A 26,643-nucleotide genomic window follows, 5' to 3' on the forward strand; every position below is an offset into this window, starting at 1 on the left:
TCTAGAGAAGGAGTTTCTCTAGAAAGAAGTGAGTGGGAGGAAAGTAGAACTTGATGAGGTAACTGTACCTGCTCCCTTATTGGAAAGTAGTTCATCACAGAAACCGGTTCCTGTGACATCTACACCAAATAGTGAGGAAGCTAATGATGATGATCATGGAACTTCAGACAAGTTAGTACTGAACCTCGTAGGTCAAACAGAGTAAGATCTGCACCAGAGTGGTACGGTAATCCTATTCTGGAGGTCATGTTACTAGACCATGACGAACCTACAAACTATGAGGAAGCGATGATGAGCCCAGATTCCGCAAAATGCCTTGAGGCCATGAAATCTGAGATGGGATCCATGTATGAGAACAAAGTGTGGACTTTGGTTGACTTGCCCGATGATCGACAAGCCATCGAGAATAAATGGATCTTCAAGAGGAAGACAGACGCTGACGGTAATGTTACTGTCCACAAAGCTCGACTTGTTGCGAAAGGTTTTCGACAAGTTCAAGGAGTTGACTACGATGAGACCTTCTCACCCGTAGCGATGCTTAAGTCTGTCTGAATCATGTTAGCTATTGTCGCATTTTATGATTTTGAAATTTGGCAAATGGATGTAAAGACTGCATTCCTGAATGGATTTCTGGAAGAAGATTTGTATATGATACAACCTGAAGGTTTTATCGATCCAAAGGGTACTAACAAAGTGTGCAAGCTCCAGCGATCCATTTATGGACTGGTGCAAGCCTCTCGGAGTTGGAATAAACGTTTTGATAGTGTGATCAAAGCATATGTTTTTATACAGACTTTTAAGTTAGCTCATGAAACTACCTTAGAGGATCATCGAGAGCTTTTAAAGACTCGTGAGAAGCTACGCGCTTTGAAAAGCTCAATCTAGAGCAAGAGCATGGGTTCTTAAAAGCAATCAATGATGATCTTCGTAAGAAAAATTCTTCTTACATTGTAAAGTGTTTACTCTTGTCTACTTACATGCCAAAATTAAAATCTAGCAATAAGAGTAAGAAATATTCTTCTTCTAGTAGTAACAATAATCATGCTAAATCCAATATTGTTGCTTCTAGTAGTTCTCTTGATTCCACTAATGATTCTCTTAGCCAAGTTACACTTGAGCAAGAAAATAGCTTATTGAAGGGAATTATAGAGAAAGGTGTTTACAAGAACCTTGCTGGAAGTAAGAAATTTGAGGAAATTGTATGCAAGAAGGGAAGGCACCGGAAGAATCAAGGTGTTGGTTTTGAACGCAAGTTTAATGCCAATGGAGTTGAGTGGGAAGAAGATCAATACCCCAAGACGAAGTTTGTTCCTCAACAAGAGAAGTATGATCCTCCTTCCTTCAAGGAGACACAAGCTGAACATGATCTTCCACCACAAGACCACAAGCTAAAAGGCAAGGACAGGCTTCAAGAGGAGATTGATGCATTTGAAGAAGCTCCAAAGGCCTTGGTCAAGTGGGTTCCCAAGACTACATCAAGTTCTACTTCATCAAGTACGACTACAACCCCAAGGATTCCCATCAAGATGATGTGGATCCCGAAGAAGGAGAACTATTGAGTTCTTGAGGGTGACTCGGCCCACAAACTTCACTCATGTTCATTTTGGCAAGGACAAGTGCAATCAACTTCCATATCTTGCACTAGTTCAAGGAGTCACAAACCCTCTGGTTGCTAAGTCAAGGGATAAGGTAACCTAATGCTTTCATGGACATCATCTTGTGTGTACTTCACTCTATGTCTATGGATATCCTTGTTTGTTCCTTGTGGGACTAACCCATGTAGGTATTGAAAGTACAACTCACTCAAATGGATTGCTCCAAATAATCTACATCAACATTAAGCATCCACATCTTCAACATCTACATGAAGTCTGAAGGAAATATGCCCTAGAGGCAATAATAAAGTTATTATTTATTTCCTTATATCATGATAAATGTTTATTATTCATGCTAGAATTGTATTAACCGGAAACATGATACATGTGTGAATACATAGACAAATAGAGTGTCACTAGTATGCCTCTACTTGACTAGCTCGTTGATCAAAGATGGTTATGTTTCCTAGCCATAGACAAAGAGTTGTCATTTGATTAACGGGATCACATCATTAGGGGAATGATTTGATTGACTTGACCCATTCCGTTAGCTTAGAACTTGATCTATTAGTTTGTTGCTATTGCTTTCTTCATGACTTATACATGTTCCTATGACTATGGGATTATGCAACTCCTGTTTACCGGAGGAACACTTTGTGTGCTACCAAACGTCACAACGTAACTGTGTGATTATAAATGTGCTCAACAGGTGTCTCCGAAGGTACTTGTTGGGTTGGCATATTTCGAGATTAGGATTTGTCACTCTGATTGTCGGAGAGGTATCTCCGGGCCCACTCGGTAATACACATCACTTAAGCCTTGCAAGCATTGCAACTAATGAGTTGGTTGTGGGATGATGTGTTACGGAACGAGTAAAGAGACTTGCCGGTAACGAGATTGAACTAGGTATCGAGGTACCGACGGTCAAATCTCAGGCAAGTAACATACCGATGACAAAGGGAACAACGTATGTTGTTATGCGGTTTGACCGATAAAGATCTTCGTAGAATATGTAGGAGCCAATATGAGCATCCAGGTTCCGCTATTGGTTATTGACCGGAGATGTGTCTCGGTCATGTCTACATAGTTCTCGAACCCGAGGGTCTGCACGCTTAAAGTTTGATGATGGTTATATTATGAGTTTATGGTTTTTGATGTACCGAAGGTAGTTCGGAGTCCCAGATATGATCACAGACATAACGAGGAATCTCGAAATGATCGAGATGTAAAAATCGATATATTGGACGACTATGTTCGGACACCGGAATGGTTTCGGGGAGTTTCGGGCATATACCGGAGTACCGGGGAGTTATCGGAACGCCCCAGGGAGACTAATGGGCCTATTGAGCCCTAATGGCAAAGAGGAGGGGCGGCCAAAGGGCAACCGCGCACCCCCTCCCCCCAGTCCGAATTGGACAAGGAGGGGGGCGGCGCCCCCCTTTCCTTTCCCCTCTCTCTCCTTCCCTCTCCTCTCTGCTACCTCTTGAGCACTTGCGTTGGTTTTCCCTTGAAGAGGAAAGGGTGGTGCAGCAAAGTAGCGTAAGTATTTCCCTCCGTTTTTGAGAACCAAGGTATCAATCCAGTAGGAGACTACGCGCGAGTCCCTCGCACCTACACAAAACAAATAAATCCTCGCAACCAACGCGATAAGGGGTTGTCAATCCCTACACGGTCACTTACGAGAGTGAGATCTGATAGATATGATAAGATAATATTTTTGGTATTTTTATGATAAAGATGCAAAGTAAAATAAAAGCAATGAAAATAACTAAGTATTGGAAGATTTAATATGATGAAGATAGACCCGGGGGCCATAGGTTTCACTAGTGGCTTCTCTCAAGAGCATAGGTATTTTGCGGTGGGTGAAGAAATTAGTGTTGAGCAATTGACAGAATTGAGCATAGTTATGAGAATATCTAGGTATGATCATGTATATAGGCATCACGTCCAAAACAAGTAGACCGACTCCTGCCTGCATCTACTACTATTACTCCACACATCGACCACTATCCAGCATGCATCTAGAGTATTAAGTTCAAGAGAACAGAGTAACGCTTTAAGCAAGATGACATGATGTAGAGGGATAAACTCATGGAATATGATGAAAACCCCATCTTGTTATCCTCAATGGTAACATTACAATACATGCCTTGCTGCCCCTACTGTCACTGGGAAATGACATCGCAAGATTGAACCCAAAGCTAAGCACTTCTCCCATTGCAAGAAAGATCAATCTAGTAGGCCAAACCAAACTGATAATTCGAAGAGACTTGCAAAGATAACCAATCATACATAAAAGAATTCAGAGAAGATTCAAATATTGTTCATAGATAAAATTGATCATAAACCCACAATTCATCGGTCTCAACAAACACACCGCAAAAGAAGATTACATCGAATAGATCTCCACAAGAGAGGGGGAGAACTTTGTATTGAGATCCAAAAAGAGAGAAGAAGCCATTTAGCTAATAACTATGGACCCGAAGGTCTGAGGTAAACTAATCACACTTCATCGGAGAGGCTATGGTGTTGATTTAGAAGCCCTCCGTGATCGAAGCCACCTCCAACGGAGCTCCAGAACAGGCCCCAAGAAGGGATCTCGTGGATAGAGAAAGTTACGGCGGTGGAATTAGGGTTTTGGCTCCGTATCTAATCGTTTGGGGGTACGTAGGTATATATAGGAGGAAGAAGTACGTCGATGGAGCAATAGGGGGCCCACGAGTGTAGAGGGCGCGCCTGGGGGGTAGGCGCGCCCCCGACCTCGTGGCGTCCCTGTTGGTTGCTTGACGTAGGGTCCAAGTCTTGTTCGTTCCAAAAATCACGTTCCCGAAGGTTTCATTCTGTTTGGACTCCGTTTGATATTCCTTTTCTTTGAAACCCTAAAATAGGCAAAAAAAATTACCAATTATGGGCTGGGCCTCCGGTTAATAGGTTAGTCCCAAAAATAATATAAAAGTGGATAATAAAGCCCAATAATGTCCAAAACAGTAGATAATATAGCATGGAGCAATCAAAAATTATAGATACGTTGGAGACGTATCAAGCATCCCCAAGCGTAATTCATGCTCGTCCTCGAGTAGGTACATGATAAAAGCAGAATTTTTGATGTGGAATGCTAGTTGGCATAATTTCAATGTAATTCTTCTTAATTGTGGCATGAATATTCAGATCCGAAAGATTCAAGACAAAAGTTCAATATTGACATAGAAATAATAATACTTTAAGCATACTAACTAAGCAATTATGTCTCTTCAAAATAACATGGCCAAAGGAAGTCATCCCTACAAAATCATATAGTCTAGCTGTGCTCTATGTTCACCACACAAAGTATTTAAATCATGCACAACCCCGATGACAAGCCAAGCAATTGTTTCATACTTTTAATGTTCTCAAACTTTTTCAATCTTCACGCAATACATGAGCGTGAGCCATGGACATAACACTATAGGTGGAATAGAATGGTGGTTCTGGAAGAGACAAAAAGGGAGAAGATAGTCTCACATCAACTAGGCGTATCAACGGGCTATGGAGATGCCCATCAATAGATATTAATGTGAGTGAGCAGGGATTTCCATGCAACGGATGCACTAGAGCTATAAGTATATGAAAGCTCAAAAAGAAACTAAGTGGGTGTACATGCATCCAACTTGCTTGCCCACGAAGACCTAAGGCATTTTGAGGAAGCCCATCATTGGAATATACAAGCCAAGTTCTATAATGAAAAATTCCCACTAGTATATGAAAGTGATAACATAAGAGACTCTATCATGAAGATCATGGTGCTACTTGGAAGCACAAGTGTGGTAAAAGGATAGTAGCATTGTCCCCTCTCTCTTTTTCTCTCATATTTTTTTGGGCCTTTTCTCTTTTTGTATGGCCTCTTTTTTTTCGTTCGGAGTCTCATCCGAACTTGTGGGGGAATCATAGTCTCCATCATCCTTTCCTCACTGGGACAATGCTCTAATAATGAAGATCATCACACTTTTATTTTCTTACAACTCAAGAATTACAACTCGATACTTAGAACAAAATATGACTCTATATGAATGCTCCGGCGGTGTACCGGGATATGCAATGACTCATGAGTGACATGTATGAAAGAATTATGAACGGTGGCTTTGCCACAAATACAATGTCAACTACATGATCATGCAAAGCAATATGAAAATGATGGAGCGTGTCATAGTAAACGGAACGGTGGAAAGTTGCATGGCAATATATCTCGAAATGGCTATGGAAATGCCATGATAGGTAGGTATGGTGGCTGTTTTAAGGAAGGTATATGGTGGGTGTTACCGGCGAAAGGTGCGCGGTATTAGAGAGGCTAGCAAAGGTCGAAGGGTGAGAGTGCGTATGATCCATGGACTCTACATTAGTCATAAAGAACTCATATACTTATTGCAAAAATCTACAAGTTATCAAAGCAAATTATTATGCGCATGCTCCTAGGGGGATAGATTGGTAGGGAAAGACCATCGCTCGTCCCCGACCACCACTCATAAGGAAGAAAAATCAATAAATAAATCATGCTCCGACTTCATCACATAACGGTTCACCATACGTGCATGCTACAAGAATCACAAACTTTAACACAAGTATTTCTCAAATTCGCAACTACTCAACTAGCATGACTCTAATATCACCATCTCCATATCTCAAAACAATTATCAAGTATCAAACTTCTCATAGTATTCAACACACTCATAAGAGAAATTTATTATTAATCTTGTATACCTAGCATATTAGGATTATTTAAGAAAATTACCATGCTATTTAAGACTCTAAAAATAATATAAGTGAAGAATGAGAGATCAATAGTTTCTATAAAACAAATCCACCACCGTGCTCTAAAAGATATGAGTGAAGCACTAGAGCAAAACTATATAACTCAAAAGATATAAGTGAAGCACATAGAGTATTCTAATAATTTCTGAATCATGTATGTCTCTATCAAAAGGTGTGTACAACAAGTATGATTGTGGTAAACTAACAAATAAAGACTCAAATCATACAAGACGCTCCAAGCAAAATACATATCATGTGGTGAATAAAAATATAGCTCCAAATGAAGTTACCAATAGAAGTAGACGAAAGAGGGGATGCCTTCTGGGGCATCCCCAAGCTTTGGCTTTTAAGTGTCCTTATATTATCTTGGGGGTGCCTTGGGAATCCCCAAGCTTAGTCTCTTGCCACTCCTTGTTCCATAATCCATCAAATCTTTACCCAAAACTTGAAAACTTCACAACACAAAACTTAAAGTAGAAAATCTCCTGAGCTCTGTTAGCGAAAGAAAACAAAAGACCACTTCAAGGTACTGTAATGGACTCATTCTTTATTTATATTGGTGTTAAACCTATTGTAGTCCAACTTATCTATGGTTTATAAACTATTTTACTAGCCATAGATTCATCAAAATAAGCAAACAAGACACGAAAAACAGAATTTGTCAAAAACAGAACAGTCTGTAGTAATCTATAGCTAGCGCAAGATCTGGAACCCCAAAAATTCTAAAATAAACTTCTGGACGTGATGAATTTATCTATTAATCATCTGCAAAAATAATTAACTAAATATCACTTTCCAAATAAAAATGGCAGCAGTTCTCGTGAGCGCTAAAGTTTCTGTTTTTTACAGCAAGATTAACAAGACTTTCCCCAAGTCTTGCCAACGGTTCTACTTGGCACAAACACTAATTTAACACAAAAAACACAACCAAAACAGAGGCTAGATAAATTATTTATTACTAAACAGGATCAAAAAGCAAGGAATAAAAATAAAATTGGGTTGCCTCCCAACAAGCGCTATCGTTTAACGCCCCTAACTAGGCATAAAAAGGAAGGATAGATCAAGGTATTGCCAATTTTGGTAGGCAATCCATAAGTGGCTCTCATAAGAGATTCATAAGGTAATTTAATTTTCTTTCTATAAAATTGTTCCATGCCTTTCCTTAACGGAAATTGGAATCTAATATTTCCTTCCTTCATATCAATAATTGCACCAATCGTTCTAAGGAAAGTTCTACCAAGAATAATAGGACATGAAGGATTGCAATCTATATCAAGAACGATAAAATGTACGGGCACATAATTCCTATTTGCAACAATAAGAACATCATTAATTCTTCCCATAGTTTTCTTAATAGTGGAATCCGCAAGGTGCAAGTTTAAAGAGCAATCATCAAAATCACGGAAACCTAACAAATCACACAAAGTCTTTGGAATTATGGAAACACTAGCACCCAAATCACACAAAGCATAGAATTCAGGATCTTTAATTTTAATTTTAATAGTTGGTTCCCACTCATCATAAAGTTTTCTAGGGATAGAAACTTCCAACTCAAGTTTTTCTTCATAAGATTGCATCAAAGCATCAACGATATGTTTGCTAAAAGCTTTATTTTGACTATAAGAATGAGGAGAATTTAGCACGGATTGCAACAAGGAAATAGAATCTATCTAAGAGCAATTATCATAATTAAATTCCTTGAAATACAAAATGGTAGGTTCATTAACAGCAAGAGTTTTGATCTCTTCAATCCCACTTTTATCAAATTTAGCATCAAGATCTAAAAACTCTGAATTTTTGGAACGCCTTCTAGGTAGAGGTGGATCATATTCAGTCCCATCATTATCAAGATTCATATTGTAAAACAAAGATTTAATAGGGGACACATCAATAACTTTTAGATCTTCGTCTTTATTATCATGGTCTTCCGGCTTAGCGGCCATCTTATTAACTAAGGTAGCCTGCTTATCCGAAACTTCAGCTATGAACTTCTCAAGACAAGCAATTTGGGATCTCAAACCATCAAATTATTTAGACATATCATCGAGCTCTTTATTCATATAACTCATAAAGCTTTTTTGTTCTTTAAGCTCGTTTCTAAAGAAACTATTATGCTCAAATTGCAAGACCATAAAACTCCTAATGTTGCTTTTGATTTCTTCTAACCTTTTAAGGTGAAGATCACCAAATCAGGGAAGAGCCATCGTGACAAACAAGCAATCCAACATACAAGCAAACGAGGAATGGGCAAAAGGAGGAAAATAGAGAAAAAGAGGGAGGATAGAGAGAGAGGGCGAATAAAACGGCAAGGGTGAAGTGGGGGAGAGGAAAACAAGAGGCAAATGGAAAATAATGTAATGCGGGAGATAAGGGTTTGTGATGGGTACTTGGTATGTTTGACTTTTGTGTAGACCTCCCTGGCAACGGCGCCATAAATCCTTGTTGCTACCTCTTGAGCACTTGCGTTGGTTTTCCCTTGAAGAGGAAAGATTGGTGCAGCAAAGTAGCGTAAGTATTTCCCTCAGTTTTTGAGAACCAAGGTATCAATCCAGTAGGAGGCTACGCGCGAGTCCCTCGCACCTACACAAAACAAATAAATCCTCGCAACCAACGCGATAAGGGGTTGTCAATCCTTACACGATCACTTACGAGAGTGAGATCTGATAGATATGATAAGATAATATTTTTGGTAGTTTTATGATAAAGATGCAAAGTAAAATAAAAGCAATGAAAATAACTAAGTATTGGAAGATTTAATATGATGAAGATAGACTCGGGGGCCATAGGTTTCACTAGTGGCTTCTCTCAAGAGCATAGGTATTTTACGGTGGGTGAACAAATTATTGTTGAGAAATTGACAGAATTGAGCATAGTTATGAGAATATCTAGGTATGACCATGTATATAGGCATCACGTCCAAAACAAGTAGACCGATTCCTGCCTGCATCTACTACTATTACTCCACACATCGACCACTATCCAGCATGCATCTAGAGTATTAAGTTCAAGAGAACAGAGTAATGCTTTAAGTAAGATGACATGATGTAGATGGATAAACTCATGCAATATGATGAAAACCCCATCTTGTTATCCTCAATGGAAACAATACAATACGTGCCTTGCTGCCCCTACTGTCACTGGGAAAGGACACCGCAAGATTGAACCCAAAGCTAAGCACTTCTCCCATTGCAAGAAAGATCAATCTAGTAGGCCAAACCAAACTGATAATTCGAAGAGACTTGCAAAGATAACCAATCATACATAAAAGAATTCAGAGAAGATTCAAATATTGTTCATATATAAACTTGATCATAAACCCACAATTCATCAGTCTCAACAAACACACCGGAAAAGAAGATTACATCGAATAGATCTCCACAAGAGAGGGGGAGAACTTTGTATTGAGATCCAAAAAGAGAGAAGAAGCTATCTAGCTAATAACTATGGACCCGAAGGTCTGAGGTAAACTACTCATTATCGGAGAGGCTATGGTGTTGATGTAGAAGCCCTCCGTAATCAATGCCCCCTCCGGCGGAGCTCCGGAACAGGCCCCAAGATGGGATCTCGTGGATACAGAAAGTTACGGCGGTGGAATTAGGGTTTTGGCTCTGTATGTGATCGTTTGGGGGTACGTAGGTATATATAGGAGGAAGAAGTATGTTGGTAGAGCAACAGGGGGGCCACGAGGGTGGAGGGCGCGCCTGGGGGGGGGGGGGTAGGCACGCTGAGGGAGTCCTGGATTAGGGGGTCTCCGGACAGCCGGACTATATCCATTGGCCGGACTGTTGGACTATGAAGATACAAGATTGAAGACTTCGTCCCGTGTCCTGATGGGACTCTCCTTGCGTGGAAGGCAAGCTAGGAAATACGGATATGTAGATCTCCTCCCTTGTAACCGAATCTGTGTAACTCTAGCCCCCTCCGGTGTCTATATAAACCGGAGGGTTTAGTCCGTAGGACAACAGACAATCATACCATAGGCTAGCTTCTAGGGTTTAGCCTCTATGATCTCGTGGTAGATCAACTCTTGTAATACTCATATCATCAAGAACAATCAAGTAGGACGTAGGGTATTAACTCCTTCAAGAGGGCCCAAACCTGGGTAAACATCGTGTCCCCTGCCTCCTGTTACCATCCGCCTTAGACGCACAGTTCGGGACCCCCTACCCGAGATCCGCCGGTTTTGACACCGACATTGGTGCTTTCATTGAGAGTTCCACTGTGTCGTCACCATAAGTCCTGATGGCTCCTTCGATCATCGGTAGCGATGCGGTCCAATTCGCTTGGCCATCTGGAGCAGATCAAGAGCTACACCCCGGGACAGATCTTTGTATTCGGCGGCTTCACACTGCGGGCCAATTCGCTTGGCCATCTAGAGAAGATCGAGAGCTACGCCCCTGGCCATTAGGTCAAGATTCAGAAACTTAAACTACACTGCCGACGTCCGTGGAGACTTGATCTTCGACGGATTCGAGCCCGTGTCAGGTGCGCCGCACAGTCAAGACGAGCACGACGTAACTCTGCTGTCGGACGGTGTTCAGGAGATCGCATCTACAACTACTCTGGTCGTCAATCCGGAGCAAATCGCGCCATTCGAGAGTGGAGGGATAGACCCCACCATGGAGGCCGCACTCTCAGTGGCAATAGATCCGGATACTGACCTCCCCCCTTACGAGAGCCGTGTCGCCGAACCAATGGATTCACCTCCGGCCACGGACTCCAAGCCGCTTACATTCGTGCCCGTCGAATCCGACTGGGCACCGATCATGGAGTTACCTCCGCGGATATCTTTCAGCACTCGCCCTTCGGCGATGTGCTAAATTCATTAAGGTCTCTCTCCTTGTCAGGAGAACCTTGGCCGAACTATGTCCGGCTAGAATGGGATGCAGACGATGATGAAATTCGCTGCCCACCCACCACCCACTTAGTAGCCGCTGTCGACGATTTAACCGACATGCTCGACTTCGACTCCGAAGACATCGACGGTATGGACGACGATGCAGGAGACGAGCAGGCACCACCGCCCATAGGGCGCTGGACCGCTACCTCATCATACGACATATATATGGTGGACACCCCTAAAGAAGGCAATGGCGACGAGACAGCGGAGGATGACCCCTCCAAGAAGCAACCCAAGCGCCGACGTCAGCGGCGCTGCTCTAAGTCCCGCCACAGCAAAAGTAGTGATACCGACACAGGAGAAAATAACACTCCGGATAGTGCCGAAGACAACAACAATCCCCTCCAGCACGATGTAGAGCCGGAGGATGAACAAGCCAGACCTCCAGAGCAGGCAGCAGATGGAGAACCAGAGGAGGACAATTACATGCCTCTCTCCGAAGACGAGGCGAGCCTTGGCGACGAAGAATTTATCGTGCCTGAGGACCAATAGAACAGGAGCGCTTCAAGCGCCGGCTTATGGCCACATCAAATAGCCCGAAGAAAAAGCAACAACAGCTTCAAGCTGATCAAGACTTGCTAGCAGACAGATGGACCAAAGTGAGTCTTGTCTTCGGATGATACGTCCGAAGCTCCCTTGCGGTGGGGGCCACTCCGGGCCCCTTTGGTCTTCTTCTTGGCCTTCTTCTCCGGCGCCTTATATGGCGCCGATACCAGCATCTTCACCAGGAGCGGGATGACTGGTTCCTCGGGCAGCGGAGCGGAACATCGAATCCGCTCCGCTCTCTCCGTCCATACCTGAAATAATAAAGTTTAGACATCCTCCTTGAAACAAGCAAGTAGAGGATGCGTCTGGAGACGTAAAAGGATTACCTCGTTGGCAGAATGGGTAATGCCGTGCCGGCGGACCGAGTCTATGGCTGGCGGCGTCTCGTTGCCCTTAAAGAGCAACTTCCAGGCATCTTCGCGAGTGGTTCCGAAGAGCCTTTCCAAGGTTTGGTGCTTCTTCGGGTCGAATTCCCATAAGGGGCAGCTTCGGCTTTGGCATGGGAGAATCCGGCGAACCAGCATCACCTAGATTACGTCGACGAGCTTGATGTTTTTATCCACCATGCTTTGAATGCATGTTTGCAGTGCTATCAGCTCGTCTGACGAAGACCAATTTGGGACCTTCCCCATCCAGGAGGTGAGCCACACTGGAGCTCCAGACTTGAATTTGGAAGCCACGACCAAAATGGTGCCGCGGGGCTCTGTGATATAGAACCACAGCTTCTGCCACTCCTTGACGGTCTCCACAAAAGTACCCTTGGGCCATGTGACGTTGGGCAGCTTGCTCACCATGGCGCCTCCGCACTCCGCGTGCTGGCCATAAACCACCTTCGGCTTCATGTTGCAAATCTTGAGCCATAGTCCAAAGTGGGGTTGGATGCGGAGGAAGGCCTCGCACACGACAATGAATGTCGAGATGTTCAGGAAAGAGTTCGGGGCTAGATCATGGAAATCTAGCCCATAATAGAACATATGCCCGCGGACGAAAGGGTGGAGAGGAAACCCTAACCCGCGGATGAAATGGGGGATGAAGACCACCCTGTCGTTGGGCTTCGGGGTGGGGACGATCTGTCCCTTGGCTGGAAGCTGGTGGGCGATTTCTTTCGCCAGATACTCAGCCTCCCGAAGCTTGGTGATGTCCGTCTCCCTAACGGAGGAGGCCATCCACTTGCCTTGCCCTCCAGATCCGGACATGGTTGAGTGCTTCCTTAGGGCGGAAAGAATGAGGACTTGGGCGCTGGAGCTCATGAATGGAAGGGCAGAGGAAGAGAGAAGGCATGGGTGAAGAAAGGGGAATCCTTATCTCCTTATAAAGGCAGTGAATATCAAGCGCCTCCCCACTCGCCTTAAAACTCGCCTGTTCCCAAGGGTTGTGTAAACGGCACGGTTATACTACCCACGCCCGTATTGATGAGAATCCCGCAATAAGGGGACACGATCTCTGCTTTGACAAGACGTGCCTATTAAAACCGCGTCTCGAAACATGGAACGACGGATGGAAAACGGTTCAAAATGATGACCAAGCAGACATGATGTCACATTACAAAAGGTTGTCAGCGGATTGGACTCGAGTAATATTATATTCTCTGGGGTTGTGTGTGGTACTTGTGTTGCAGATCCGGACACCTTCATTATGACCGAAGACTGTCTTGGAGTATTCGGAAAGGGGAACCTGCCTTGCAATGCCGAAGACAATCTGCGCGCTAGACACCTCATCATTGAAGCCTAGTTCAGGGGCTACTGAGGGAGTCCTGGACTAAGGGGTCCTTAGGCGTCCGACCTATTAGACATGGGCCGGACTGATGGGCTGTGAAGATACGAAGACCGAAGACTCTACCCGTGTACGGATGGGACTCTCCTTGGCGTGGAAAGCAAGCTTGGCGTCCAAATATGAAGATTCCTTTCTCTGTAACCGACCTTATGTAACTCTAGATCCCTTCGGTTTCTATATAAACCGGAGGGCTAGGTCCATAGAGATATATCCTCATAATAATAGTCAGACAGGCTAGACTTTTAGGGTTTAGCCATTACGATTTCATGGTAGATCAACTCTTGTAATACTCATATTCATAAAGATCAATCAAGCAGGAAGTAGGGTATTACCTCCATAGAGAGGGCCCGAACCTGGGTAAACATTGTGTCCTTTGTCTCCTGTTACCATCGACCTTAGACGCACAGTTCGGGACCCCCTACCCGAGATCCGCCGATTTTGACACCAACAGCGACCGGCTTCCGCCGCCACAGCCAACATGCGCGCCTCCTCCGCACGGGCGGAGACGACAATGACACGCTAGTTCCTCCTCACCGGCGTGCTAGAGAACGCGCTCGTCCTCCTCTTCATACGCTGCGTGCATAGACGCGGCTCCACCAGCTGCTCGCGTGCTTGGCAGCATGGCGGCATCATGAGGAGGGATTGCACACGGCGTGAGCGGGCGAGCCTTCGGCTTCATGGTACAAGGATGGCGGCGACATGGCATTGATGGTCAAGAAATGGTTGGCCGGAGCAGGCAGGCGCCAGCATGCGCAACGGTGGCGGCGGCATATTCATGAGTGCGAGCTTAGTTTAGTTTTATATGGGGTTGGTCAAACTTAAAAGAAAACCGTACTAGTACACGTAAACATTAGATTGAGGCAACGCTTATATTAGTTACACAGCCACGATACGGGGTCTTGTGCAAGCGCGTGAACCGCGGCCGCGCGGTCGATCGAACGGCGCGTCACCGTGTCACGCTCGAAGGACACCCACCGAACCTTTTTGTGTGTGTGAAAACAATCCCCGAATATTACTCAACTTTTTTTCCTAAAAAGTCCTTGACTCTACAATATTTCCATATATTTGAATTTAGCTCCAGTTTGTGTTTATTTGGATTTGGACGCTTTAGGTGCGCCCTAGTTTTTTAATACTGGTTTTTTTAATACTGATTTTGTGTGTGTGTGACTGAGAACGTGTGTATGTGTCCATATGTGTGTTGTGGCGGAAGGGCAATGTGGAGACGGTGTGCGTTTGATAGAGACATAGAGAGGTGTGAATGTGCAAATGATGATGCATGAGTAAGACATAGACAGACGCCGATACGTGGTGTATACATGAGAGAACGGTCTTCTATTTGTACTTGTGTGTGTGTGTGTGTGAGAGAGAGAGAGAGAAAGAGAGAGGAGCATCTGTAACACAACAACCATCTCTCTCGATTCGTCCATCCCTCGCACGATCGCATGTAACACATGCATCAACGCACACATTTTGACATCCTCACCCGGCCCCTGCCAACCTCAAGGCCCGCACATCGCTCTCTATGTCGCACGCACAATCTCTTCGTGAAAACCCTATTTAGCATGTAGCTTTCCGTTAGATACACACACATTTCTCTCCATAGGTTTGGTTTCTCTCAATACCTGACACACACACACACACACACTCCCCCAAGCACACAATTCATCCCCATCCAAGGCTATATGGCGACCACTCTCGCTTGTGCTTCTCTGCACCCCAGCATGCACAACACCTCAACCTTCAAAGAGGGCATGGAGGAGATCGAAGACGGCGACCACACTACACTAGAGAATGCGGGGCCATGTGGAAGCAGGATGATGTGACGACGGCTAACTGACTCCTCCCCCCTCTCTCTCCTGCACAAAATTACCAATCCCTCTCTCTCCCGCACAAAATTATCAATCCCTCAACCCACGAGATCCTTCCCCTCTCGCACATGTTTTTCCAGTTATCTCATCAAACCTGTTGTCTCTTCTCCTTCCACATCTACAGAATCTGAATGCACACACATCTCACGTATGTTACATGTCTCCATCTATCTCATAGACCTAACTTCGTCCTCTCTCTTTCTATCTCTCTCTCTCTCATTAGGTTTGTCTCCTAGTGTCTTGTCCACATAGACACAATCTTTACCGCCCTATCTGCTCCATCTTCGCAAACTCTCTCTACATGTTTCATTCACACATTGGGATGTGTTCAAAATGTTGCTTTTATAATGGATGATGTAGAGTTATGGTTGGTTTTGTTGCATCCTACAAAGTAATAACTATGAAATACATTTAGATTCTCATTTGATTGGGATTATGTGAGTTTGAGCATATAGTGAAGTACTATAGACCTCGTATACATCTTGGAATTCAACAATGATTGTAACTATCGAATTGTATAGACCATTACATTCGAAGTCAGCAGCCTAATATATTTATTTCACAATTACAACAAATGATTAATTCACTACAAACTAAGAAAACAAATGTGTACTCCCTCCATTTTTATTTAAGTCCGCGTATTAGCATTGGTCAAAGTCAAGTATACTCTCAGAAAGTTTATAACAAAAATTATTAACATATACAATAACAAATAAATACCATTAGATTCATTATTGAATGCACCTTCACATCATACATATTTCTTATGGTAAATTTTTATGTTTTTCTACAAACTTGGTCAAACTTTAGGAAGTTTGACTTTGGTTAAACCTAATATGCAGAGTTAATAAAACCGGAGGGAGTACTAGTAGTTACTAGTACTACTCGCTAGTTGCTTAGCCCAACCACCCAACACGCCACACAGGGAGTTCAGTGTCACAAAATTTTGAGGTCGGTGGGAAAATCTCCCGTGACCCTGATTCGAGCAGTGTGAAGTTACCATCATAACGTTCAGAACAGGTCTATGGATTACGCTTGGTAGGGGCCTGTTTTCGTAACTTTAGGTTCACCCTACCCAGCCAACCCCACCCCGGCACCCAGAGTAGTACACCTGAATACTCCCCATTTTCTAGCCCCACACCAAAATAGACTTCTCCACGGCACCGCGTCCTTCGTGCTCCTCCCCTTCTCCATCGGCGCACTTGTCCACCGCAGCGCATATGCCACATCGACGACCTCGTACACCGCACTAGAGCTGGTCCACCATCGTCGTCGTACATGGAGCCTCTTCCCCGGCACAGTCTTCCACGGTCTCGGATCTGCTTCTCGGAAGCCGACGCCAAGCGCAGAAGAACCACCGTCGTGGACAATGAACTGACTCCCGTTGCCGACCATGATGCACAGAGGCAGCTGCGACCATCGTTCTCCTCCTCGATTGGTAATGTGTGTATTGAATCACTTAGCAGTACATGTGCAGTTCCAATTTTTTTCATACCTACCCTTCAAATTTCCTGGTTTCTATTGTTCCCGTAAAAGTAATTGGTTATAGCCTCCATTGTCCAACAGAATATCAGCTTGTAATTGTGCGTCGCTCCTGTATCGCGCTGTGCTTGCGTAGGTTCTTCATCTGCAACCAGTAGTGTGGCAAATGATGGAAAGTTTTTTAGAACTAGCAAGATTCCCATGCGTTGCACGGAACATCAAGAGGCATTTGTATGAGTAGTTTATCTTGTAGGAGAAAAGGATGAACGAGGGAAGGCCTTATCTGCAAATCTGGAGAGGGGTGCGGGTATCTCTTTGCAAAATTGTCATAGTTTGCTTTCTATCCGTCAGATATAGATCGGACGGTCTATATTGTAGGATGCCAAGCACACCATTATCACCAACTCGGTTTTTTATAAGAAGTAGAGAGTAGTGAAAAGAAAAGAAAGTAGAAAAAAAGAGTAGAGAGTAGAGTAGTAGAGATAAATATTAAATATAAAATAAATATAACAGTAGAGAAGAGAGGAGAGAAAAATATTATATATAAAATAAATATAAAAGTAAAGAAGAGAGTAGAGATAGCAGGGACGTCGGGAAAGGATCGCGTGCGCGTGGGAAAAAGCGGTCGGGCGCGCGCTAGTTTTGGCGCGCGGCGTCCAGTGCGCTTTATAAAATCCAACGCCCTCCCACCGCTCTGTGCCTTGCCACCGCTCTCTCCCCGCTCTATGCCTTGCCACCGCTATCTCCTTGCTCTGCGCCTCGCCACCGTTCTCTCCCCGCTCTTTCTCGCCTCGCCGCCGCCACACCATCATGCCGCCGCGTCACCGGGAAACTTGGGGATACCGCGGTGTCCACGCGCGCCCCTCCGGCGGCTTCTCCGCCGAGATCCGGTTCCGCGGGATGCGCCTCGGCCTCGGCAATTTCGACATCACAAACGAGGCCGCCCGCATGTACGACGTGGTGGCGTGGCGCCTCTGGTGGCCTCATAGAACATTGAACTTCCCCAATGTGCCGACATGGGAGCGGCGCAGGAGCTCGCACCTCTGCCGTGGCTTATCACCGATGAGGATCGTCGCGACAACCGGAGGCGGGAGCACCATCTCGGCATTGCCGAGATGGACGAGGAAGCCATGGCGATGTGGTGCCAACGCTTCCCGCAGGACATCATCAACGAGCGTGAGTTCTATGCACAATGGAGGGCGGAGAGGGAGAAGAGGAGGGCGGAGCGAGCCGCCTATCGCGAGGACAAGCATACGTGAAAAGCTAGCGCTCAATTCAACATGAGGCTAGGAGCAGCGTCGCCTTGGGAATCCGACGATGATCGGTATCTTCACGCCTACATTGAGACGTCGGAGGAGGACATCGCCGAGGAGGAGTTGGACGACGAGGAGTAGTTGAACTATCTATTTTTTATCTATCTATGCTATATCTATGCTGAGAACTATCTATGTCTCTACTCTCTAGTCTCTACTCTCTATCTCTACTTCTCGATCTCAGCACTGTAAACGCTTTTTTAAAGCATCGCGCATTGCGCTTCTGTTGGAGATGCTCTAACATGGGAGGCGAGTGCTTTAATGTTGCCCACAAGATGCGTGAGTATTACTAGTATATTTTTCTTGCCATGTTGAGATTTTAAAACCACGAGTGCGAAATGCAGAGGAGCAATGAAGACCAAACACGGGATATTGGGGACATCTTCAAGGAGCGTGGCAAGTTAAAGAGGAGCTGCACCGAACCTGTAAAACAAGCTTTGGTAAGTAACACCCTTTCAATTACTTTCGTTTAGCCTCGTGTTGCTCGATGTGTATATGTTGTAGTTTCCTGTTTCTCTTAACCTCGTGTTCTTCGATGTGTAATAATAAGAGTCTTAATCGTCCTAGTGCTTTCGTTTTTATCTTGATGTAGGAAGTGGGTGTTCTCACCTTGTAGTCTGTTTTTATATTTTTTTTCCTTTTGAATTCACTTCTTTGAGTCCTGTTTATCTGGCTTCTACTAAATGGATCTGGGTTGCTCTGAGTATTGATCCAAAAAAGAAGTTACTTCATGTCAGGATGCAGTTCCTACGAGGGAAGTATGGTCAACCTCGAGATCATGTTTCCAAAATGAGGCTGGATTACACACAAGGTGTCAGTTCCCTAATGATGCTGGATTACACACAAGCCAGGTGGATTTGTCAACTGTTCGTGTCCTCGTGGCTCTAGTAAAGGTTGAAAGAAAGCGTGCAGCAGCCCTTGAGAATGTAGTTCAGTTCCTGAAGAAGCGAAAAGAGCAATCATATGCTCTCTTCACCCAACCCAAAGAAGAAATGGAAGAAGCCAGAAAGAAGCTAGCATAGGCAGAGCAGGCTAGGCATCTCCTGCTATCTAAAATTGTTGTCAATACAAATTTTCCTTCATAATAGCTAGGTTCAAATGTTTATCCAGTCAGCATGCCTGTTGTGATGTCCGTGCATCTACTGATGTGGCACAAAATAATTTTTTTCTAGGTCATGCAATAACAACAATTACTTTCTAAACAATAACAGACGAAGCATTGGACATGGTATAGTTCACGCGCAAGCCCAACATTCCAAGTTGAACTTCCACATCAAACTCATGTTCACAGATATCTACAGATTCATAGATAATGTCCAAAACCATGATTCACTTCAAAGGCAAAAAAATGTGAGGAGAGTTATAAATAAAGAATAACCTCTAGTTCCTACTAAGTGCGAGCACAACAAGTCAAGACCATGCGTAATTAATTATATTTTGGTCATTTTTGACTAATCGCGAATAACTTCTAGAAGTAGGTATAATTTCTAATGCTGGCCACGGCTGGGGTCCATGATGTTTTGAGCCAAACCGGGCAACACACCGGGTGTCTATGTCGATGATGCGGTGGTCATAGCATTCGTGGGTTCAGAGCGGCGGCGGCTCCCGTGGTCTACTATTCCTCGGTGTCGGCGATGGCCGCAAACGTGTCAGCCATGTCTGCCAGCATGCCGTGGTTCCGCCAATGTTTGCGTCGGATGGCACTGCCAACCATGGTGCACTGGACGCCATGGTCTCCTGTGTGCCGGCGTGCAGCAACTGGCTACTCCTCTGTGAGCAGGCTTGGAGCGTCGAGTTGATGCACCAGGGCCAGCTTGGAGCGGCGGCTTGCTCCACCGCTTGCCCACCTGTAGCCTTGTCAATCGTACTGACGGCATGGGGCGGGGAGGGAGGTCGGGCAGCGAGTTGCCAGGCTTGTCAGGGCACCCAGCCGGCTTTTATGCTGGAGAACTCGTCTTCCTGCTCACCGGATGCTATGGAGAGTGTGGAGAAAATGGTGCAAGGAGGATATGGGGAGCAGCGGTGTGGTGCGGTTCTTGCCAGGCATCTGGCCTCGTTTAAATAGCGAGCATACAAGAGGAGCCAGCCGATGTTGTGTTCTAAAAATGCTAGCTGGCTCGCGGAAGGACGTGTTGCCTGCACACGTGTGGATTCAATGGAGGCAGGCGGGGCAGTCTGAAGCTGGTTGCATGTGGTGAGGAGGCATGTTCTGCCTGGCCTGCAGCGAGTGGGACCCTCTTGGCCGGCACGCTGATTCAATGCCTGTGCTATGAGAGGTTGCGTCCGTGTCAGAGCAATCACTCCCTCCAGTCCTTTTTTGTTTGGGTATAACAAAATCTCATTTTCCATTCACATTTTACAAGTAAAATTCATGGACAAACTTTGACCCAAAATACGATGGGGACTAGTAAACCAGGACGGAGGTAGTAGTTTTTTTTATCAAAGAAGGGTTTCCCCCTTCCGATTTTCATTACTGAAAACCAACATCTAAACCATAGTATTTGCCCTAGAACTACCAGGTTCAACATCTTGCAACATAAACCCATACAACCATACGCCAAGGAGGTAGTAGTTATGAATTCCATTTTCGCTCCATACCAATTGTTCTAAAAACTACTTAAGAACTTATAATGCGCCCTTGAAAATCGGAACTCTCACCCTGCTAAAAAATGATATTTTAAACGTGGCTACTCGACCTGTGGCAACTAGCGAGCCACAGCCTCCAGGTCGTTCAGCTGTGATCCCGACCATCAACTCCTACGGATCAAATTATCACGCGAGCTGACTATTCCTACAAAGGTGCGCTCCACCACGTACCTGGTACCCGCACATGAAGAAATCATGCACCTAGGGTTTTAGGGTTTATTTGTTAACGGTGCCTTTACGTAACTCTCATGCGTGCGAGGCAGCAAGAGACCGACTGCGTGCGTGCGCCTCTTCTCTTCGTATATGTACTCCACCATTTGTCTGGTGTCCAAAAAATTATACAGTAGTAATAACTACTAGCAATGTGCCAATGCGTTGCCACACGATCAAAGTAGATTAATACATATTCACTAATTTGATAGAAAAAAGGGTCTAGTTTTAAAATACGTGTATCACTAAAAATATCTTATGTTTCACTCAAAATATATTACTTCGGCGGTTTTGATGAGATAAGGGAGGAACATTGTTGGTTTAAAGATTCGACAAGTGGCATATCTCTAATTTCTATTCTTACTAGCAAGATGCCCATGCGTTGCACGGAACATCAAGATCTTGTGGGAGAAAAGAATGAACGAGGGAAGGCCTTATCTGCAAATTTGGATAGGAGTGCAGGTAAATTGCCATAGTTTCCTTCCTATCCGTTAGATATAGATCGGACGACCTATATTGCAGGATGGCAGACACACCATCATCAGCGACTATGCTTTTTATAAGAGTAATATATAATATAATATATATCTACACTCTTATAAAAAACAGAGTTGGCGATGATGGTGTGCCTGCCATCCTGCAATATAGGCCATCCAATTTATATCTGGCGGATAGGAAGGAAACTATGGCAATTTTGCAAAAAGGTACCCACACACCTCTCCACATTTGCAAATAAGGCCTTCCTCCATTCATCCTTTTCTCTCACGAGATAAACTAGTCATACAGATGCATCTTGATGTTACGTGCAACGCATAGGCATCTTGCTAGTTAGGGACAAAAAATTAGAGTTGGTGATGATGGTGTACCTGCCATCCTGCAATAGAGGCCGTCCGATTTATATCTGACGGATAGGAAGGAAACTATGGCAATTTTGCAAAAAGATACCCAGACCCCTCTCCACATTTGCAAATAAGGCCTTCCCCCATTCATCCTTTTCTCCCACAATATAAACTACTCATACAAATGCATCTTGATGTTCCATGCAACCCATGGGCATCTTGCTAGTTGTTGCAAAAAGCTCATGTGTGTGTGTTGTGTGCGTGAGAGAGAGAGAGTGAGAGAGGAGGACGGAGTGCATGTGTGACAAAGACACAAAGAATGTGTGTGCGAGAGGTATCAACTTAAAATGAGGCGATAGTGTGTGTGTGTGTGTGTGCATGATCGAGAGGGCGTGTCTGAAGAAGGGACAAAAAATCTACATAGATACAAGGAGCGCGAGAGAGACATGTACGCGATAGTGGAAGCACGAGTGTGCGTGTGTATAAACCTATCTAGAGGCTAGTTGGTCAATGATGTGAGAGAAATATGAGTCGGGGGTGCGAAAGCGAGAGTTATGTGTGTGTGTGAGAGAGAGACGATAGTCGGGAAGGGGAGTGGAAGAAGGAGCTGTGAGAGAGAGAGAGCGAGGCGGGAGTTTGTCTGATCGGTAAACAAATGAATAATGTTAGTCTGTAACTGGGATGGAGATGGAAAGGAGACCGCAACAAATGTTGTGTCTGTAGGAGAGAGTAATTTTAGTGGTATGAGTCATATCTAGAGACATATAGGGTGTGTGAGAGAACCCCATAGAGAGAAAGACAAAGTGAAAGACGAGTGAGACTGTGTGTGTGGCGGTGAAAAAGAAAGCTTAGATACCTAGTGATACCAGAGAACGGTAGAGACATGAGAGATAATGAAAACCATGTAATGTATAATGATAGGGAGAGTGTGATACTTCTCAAGGGAGACATCGAGAGACCATGTTTGCAAAGATAGGAGAAACATGAAGTGAGTGTGCGGGTGAGCTGGAGAAAAGTGAATGATAGCTACATGAAGGAGCATGTCAGAGAGATGGGCGTGAAAGGAGTCAACATAAAAGGGATTCAAATATTTGAATTCGAGATGATGATACATGTAATTCATACTCGAAACAAAATTGATCTATGAAACATGCATACTCATATGAATTCACGCGCATCTACGTTATTTAATATGTAGATATTACTGATCCATACATTTTAGTAGAACATAATTTGATTTAAATTTTTTTGAATTCAACCTTATGATTTTGAGATCATTTTATTTGTAAATCATATTATATACACCTAAAGGAGAAGAATCCTCTGTTGTGCTTTTGAAATTTATATACACCTAAAGGAGAAGAATCATATTATATACACCTAAAGGAGATCATTTTATTCGAATCGCAAATTTTGTTTGATAGATCAATTTTGAAAGTATATATTTTATTCTCCTTTCGGCTGAGTTTGTAAATTTCCTCACATTTGGGACAAGCACGCCCTGAAGACATGGTTCCCCCTTCCTCTCTCCCTCCATTTCCCCATTCGTACTCCATGGGCGCCAAAACAGCCTCTCCACGCCAGCCTCCTCTGTCCGCCACCCCATCCACCGCCGTCCTCCTCCACCATGCCGGAGCTGATACCCTGACGCCGTCGTCCATTACAATAGATCGACCTCTCTCATCCATGGCTTCGGATCGGGATCCTTGCATCCCGTCCTCTTGCTTCATCCCCGTCGTTGTCCACCTTGCCGGTGCCGCTCCTACGACCGTCTCGTCCACCGCGCCCTGCCACTAGCGTCTACCCTCCTAGATCTGCTTCCACACTACCGACAGCCATCGCTACCGCAGCACCGTCAAATTCTCAGCAGATGCATACATAGCGCCACACCAGAGGCGGTACTCTTTCGTATCTACTCAAGTTATTTATCACAGCAAGATAATAGATTGTCACTGCTTTACTCTGATTTTCTTGTCCATCACTTACTTGCTAGTTGAAAGAAAACATTGGTTGCAAAGTTGCCTTTGTCCGGTTTGCACCTTCAGATCCGCCATGGCACGCTCAACACTATACTCACAATGCTTATGGTTTTCCCCTTTTATATTCCACACTAGTTAAATGACAGTAGACTAAATTTCAAATTTGGGTCAGTCAATTTTCCAGAGCTCACCGGAGTTCGCCGGTGCGAATGAAGGGGCTCGTGTGGGGACGTTGGTTGTGGGGGGCGGTAGCGGGGCCTCGCCGAATGAAGAAAACTCGACGCGGGTGGGGGCGGGGTGGGGGTGGCGGAGGAACACAGGCAATGGGGGCGGTTCAGGGGAGGGTGGGGGATCGGGGCCGGTGGTTCGGCCGGCGGCCCGTGCGGTGTTCTGTATGGGAAGAATCGGAGACGAGGAAGAAGAAGGGCTAGGAGACGTAGGATCTTCATCCAACCGCCTGAAATGGTCAACTGACCCAAATGACAAAAGTCACGCGACTTGCATGCAGACATGCCTTTATATTCAGTACCATCATCGGACCTGCTTAGCACTGCTCCTAAATCGATCAAGCTAAACAACGTGCCACTCATAATTCCAAACTTGTTGCTCAAATACGAATCTGATATGATGCTGATATTACTAAAACAAATAATGTTTAATTGGTCAGCTAATGTTCCTACTTTACTTTCGAAAAGCACATTCACCACATATAGAGAGACAGTAGGGAGTTGCATTCTTAATGTGCTCTGGTTCATCATGTGTGGGCACTGCGCGACGAACATTTTATTATCCAAAATCTGCTTGCTCTTCCTTAGCATGTTCCTCTTCTGTTCTTCTTTAATAAGTACTCTCTCTATTCCTAAATACAAGTCTTTTTATAGATTCCACCATGGACTACACATGAGAAAAATGAGTGAATCTACACTCTAAAATGTATCTGTATACATCTGTATGTGATCCATAGTGGAAATCTCTACAAAGAGTTATATTTTGGAACAGAGGGAGTATGATAGTAGTACAGTATGTTCCTTTTAGTGAAGATGAGCAGGGACATTTGCAGTGTAGAGGTCTATATGGTCGGTTGTGATGGACAGTTTGAACTCTTCGGGCCTCTTTGATTCATTGGATTTTGTAAACATAGGAATAGGATTTGTAGTGGCCTGCCCACTTGAATCCTATAAGATTAGCAAGGAAATGCGGGGAGCTGTGTCGCCTTTGAGAGTTACACTGATATTAACAGTACCGCACCTTTAGTTGAAGAGAGCTGGTATCCGAAGCCTTTCCAGCCGTACCGGCAATACTAGCACATATATTCCAGCAAGTTGCACTTTGCTGATTTTACTCCTGATGCTTACGGTTTTCCCGTTATATCTACACTATGATCTGTGTAGCTGCTATGTGTCGCACTAGCAGCAGTCCACTCTTGAAGCTAAACAACATACCAATCATAAGTCCAAAGCTTACTTCTTCAAATACGAATTGTGATATGATACTGGTATTAGTTAACAGATACACATTTAATTGGTCAGGTAATGCTCCCACTTTATTTTCTAAATGCATGTGGCCACATATAGAAAGACAACATGGAATTGCATTTCTTTGGGCGCTGTGATACATCATGAGTGGGCAACCAACATTGTATGCAATGCAGCGGAACCTCAAGAATATGCTTCCTCTTCTGTTCTTTAACATGTTCCTCTTTTGTTATTTTGTATTTACTACGTACATTATGTTCCTTGTACGGAAGGGGAGCAGGGACATCTGCAGTCAACAGCTGATAGAGCTGGCCTGTAATCGATAGGCTTTCAATTAGTAGCGGCAATACAACACCGTATTTTCCAGCCAGTTCCACTTTCCCGGTTTATATATCGTGGTTATGGTGTACCCCATTTATGTACACTACGATCTGCCTAGTTGTTGTGTGCTCTTGTTATCATGGTTTGGCAATAAACTCTCTATATAGTATATTATGAACCTATCATCTGCCAACTATCCTTACTTCTGGAACCTATTTTTTTGTGTACTTGTGCCAGATTATATTAATGCACGCACAATATTACAGCACACATGAGCTCTCTCATCAGAATCCAGTGATAGCACACAAGGGTTTACAGGGGTGCCCCTATATTAGAATATCCTCTACATTACAAAGATAATCTCACTACTATTTATGTCTTCATGGTTCTCAGATATTATACGTAATTACAGTGAATATCAGAATCCATGCATCAGAAGAATATTGTGGAATACTGCAATGACTTACAAAATTGGCACCAAGGCATTGAGTGCCATTCTGGATGCAATGAGACTCATATGCTCCCCACCTGTAGATTCTTGTTTAGAATATGATCCTAATGACTATTCTAACCTCGAGGAGTCAAAGGCAGATGGCTTGTCCTGTTCACCCATCAAGGTGCCTGTTCTAATTTGGCAAGGTTTTATTGATTGCACGTATCTTGCATATGTTGTCTTGCATTTCTTCTACTTTGTTGCACCGCCATGTGCTTAGTTTACTCATCATATATGTCAAGATGTCATGCCCATCCATTATTAATACATATTCCATCTGTCATCATACCATGTTTTTCGACTCAAATGTTGTTCTTGTGCATTAGACATCAAAAAGGAAGACGGTGATTGCCGAACCTAAAGGAGCACCAGCAAAGTCCTTGAAAAACATGGTGGTGCTGGAGAAATCAGACAGCAC

The 26,643-nt window shown here is 44.2% G+C and overlaps 1 pseudogene; it reads left to right on the top strand.

Moving 5' to 3' along the window:
• Nucleotides 1-17,759: 17,759 nt before the first annotated feature.
• Nucleotides 17,760-18,343, top strand: LOC147979096 (uncharacterized; annotated as a pseudogene).
• The last annotated feature ends 8,300 nt before the right edge of the window (nt 18,344-26,643 follow it).

Source organism: Triticum urartu, chromosome 3A (assembly GCF_056163025.1).
Source record: "Triticum urartu cultivar PI428250 chromosome 3A, HENAU_Tu73, whole genome shotgun sequence".
NCBI classification, from domain to species: domain Eukaryota; kingdom Viridiplantae; phylum Streptophyta; class Magnoliopsida; order Poales; family Poaceae; genus Triticum; species Triticum urartu.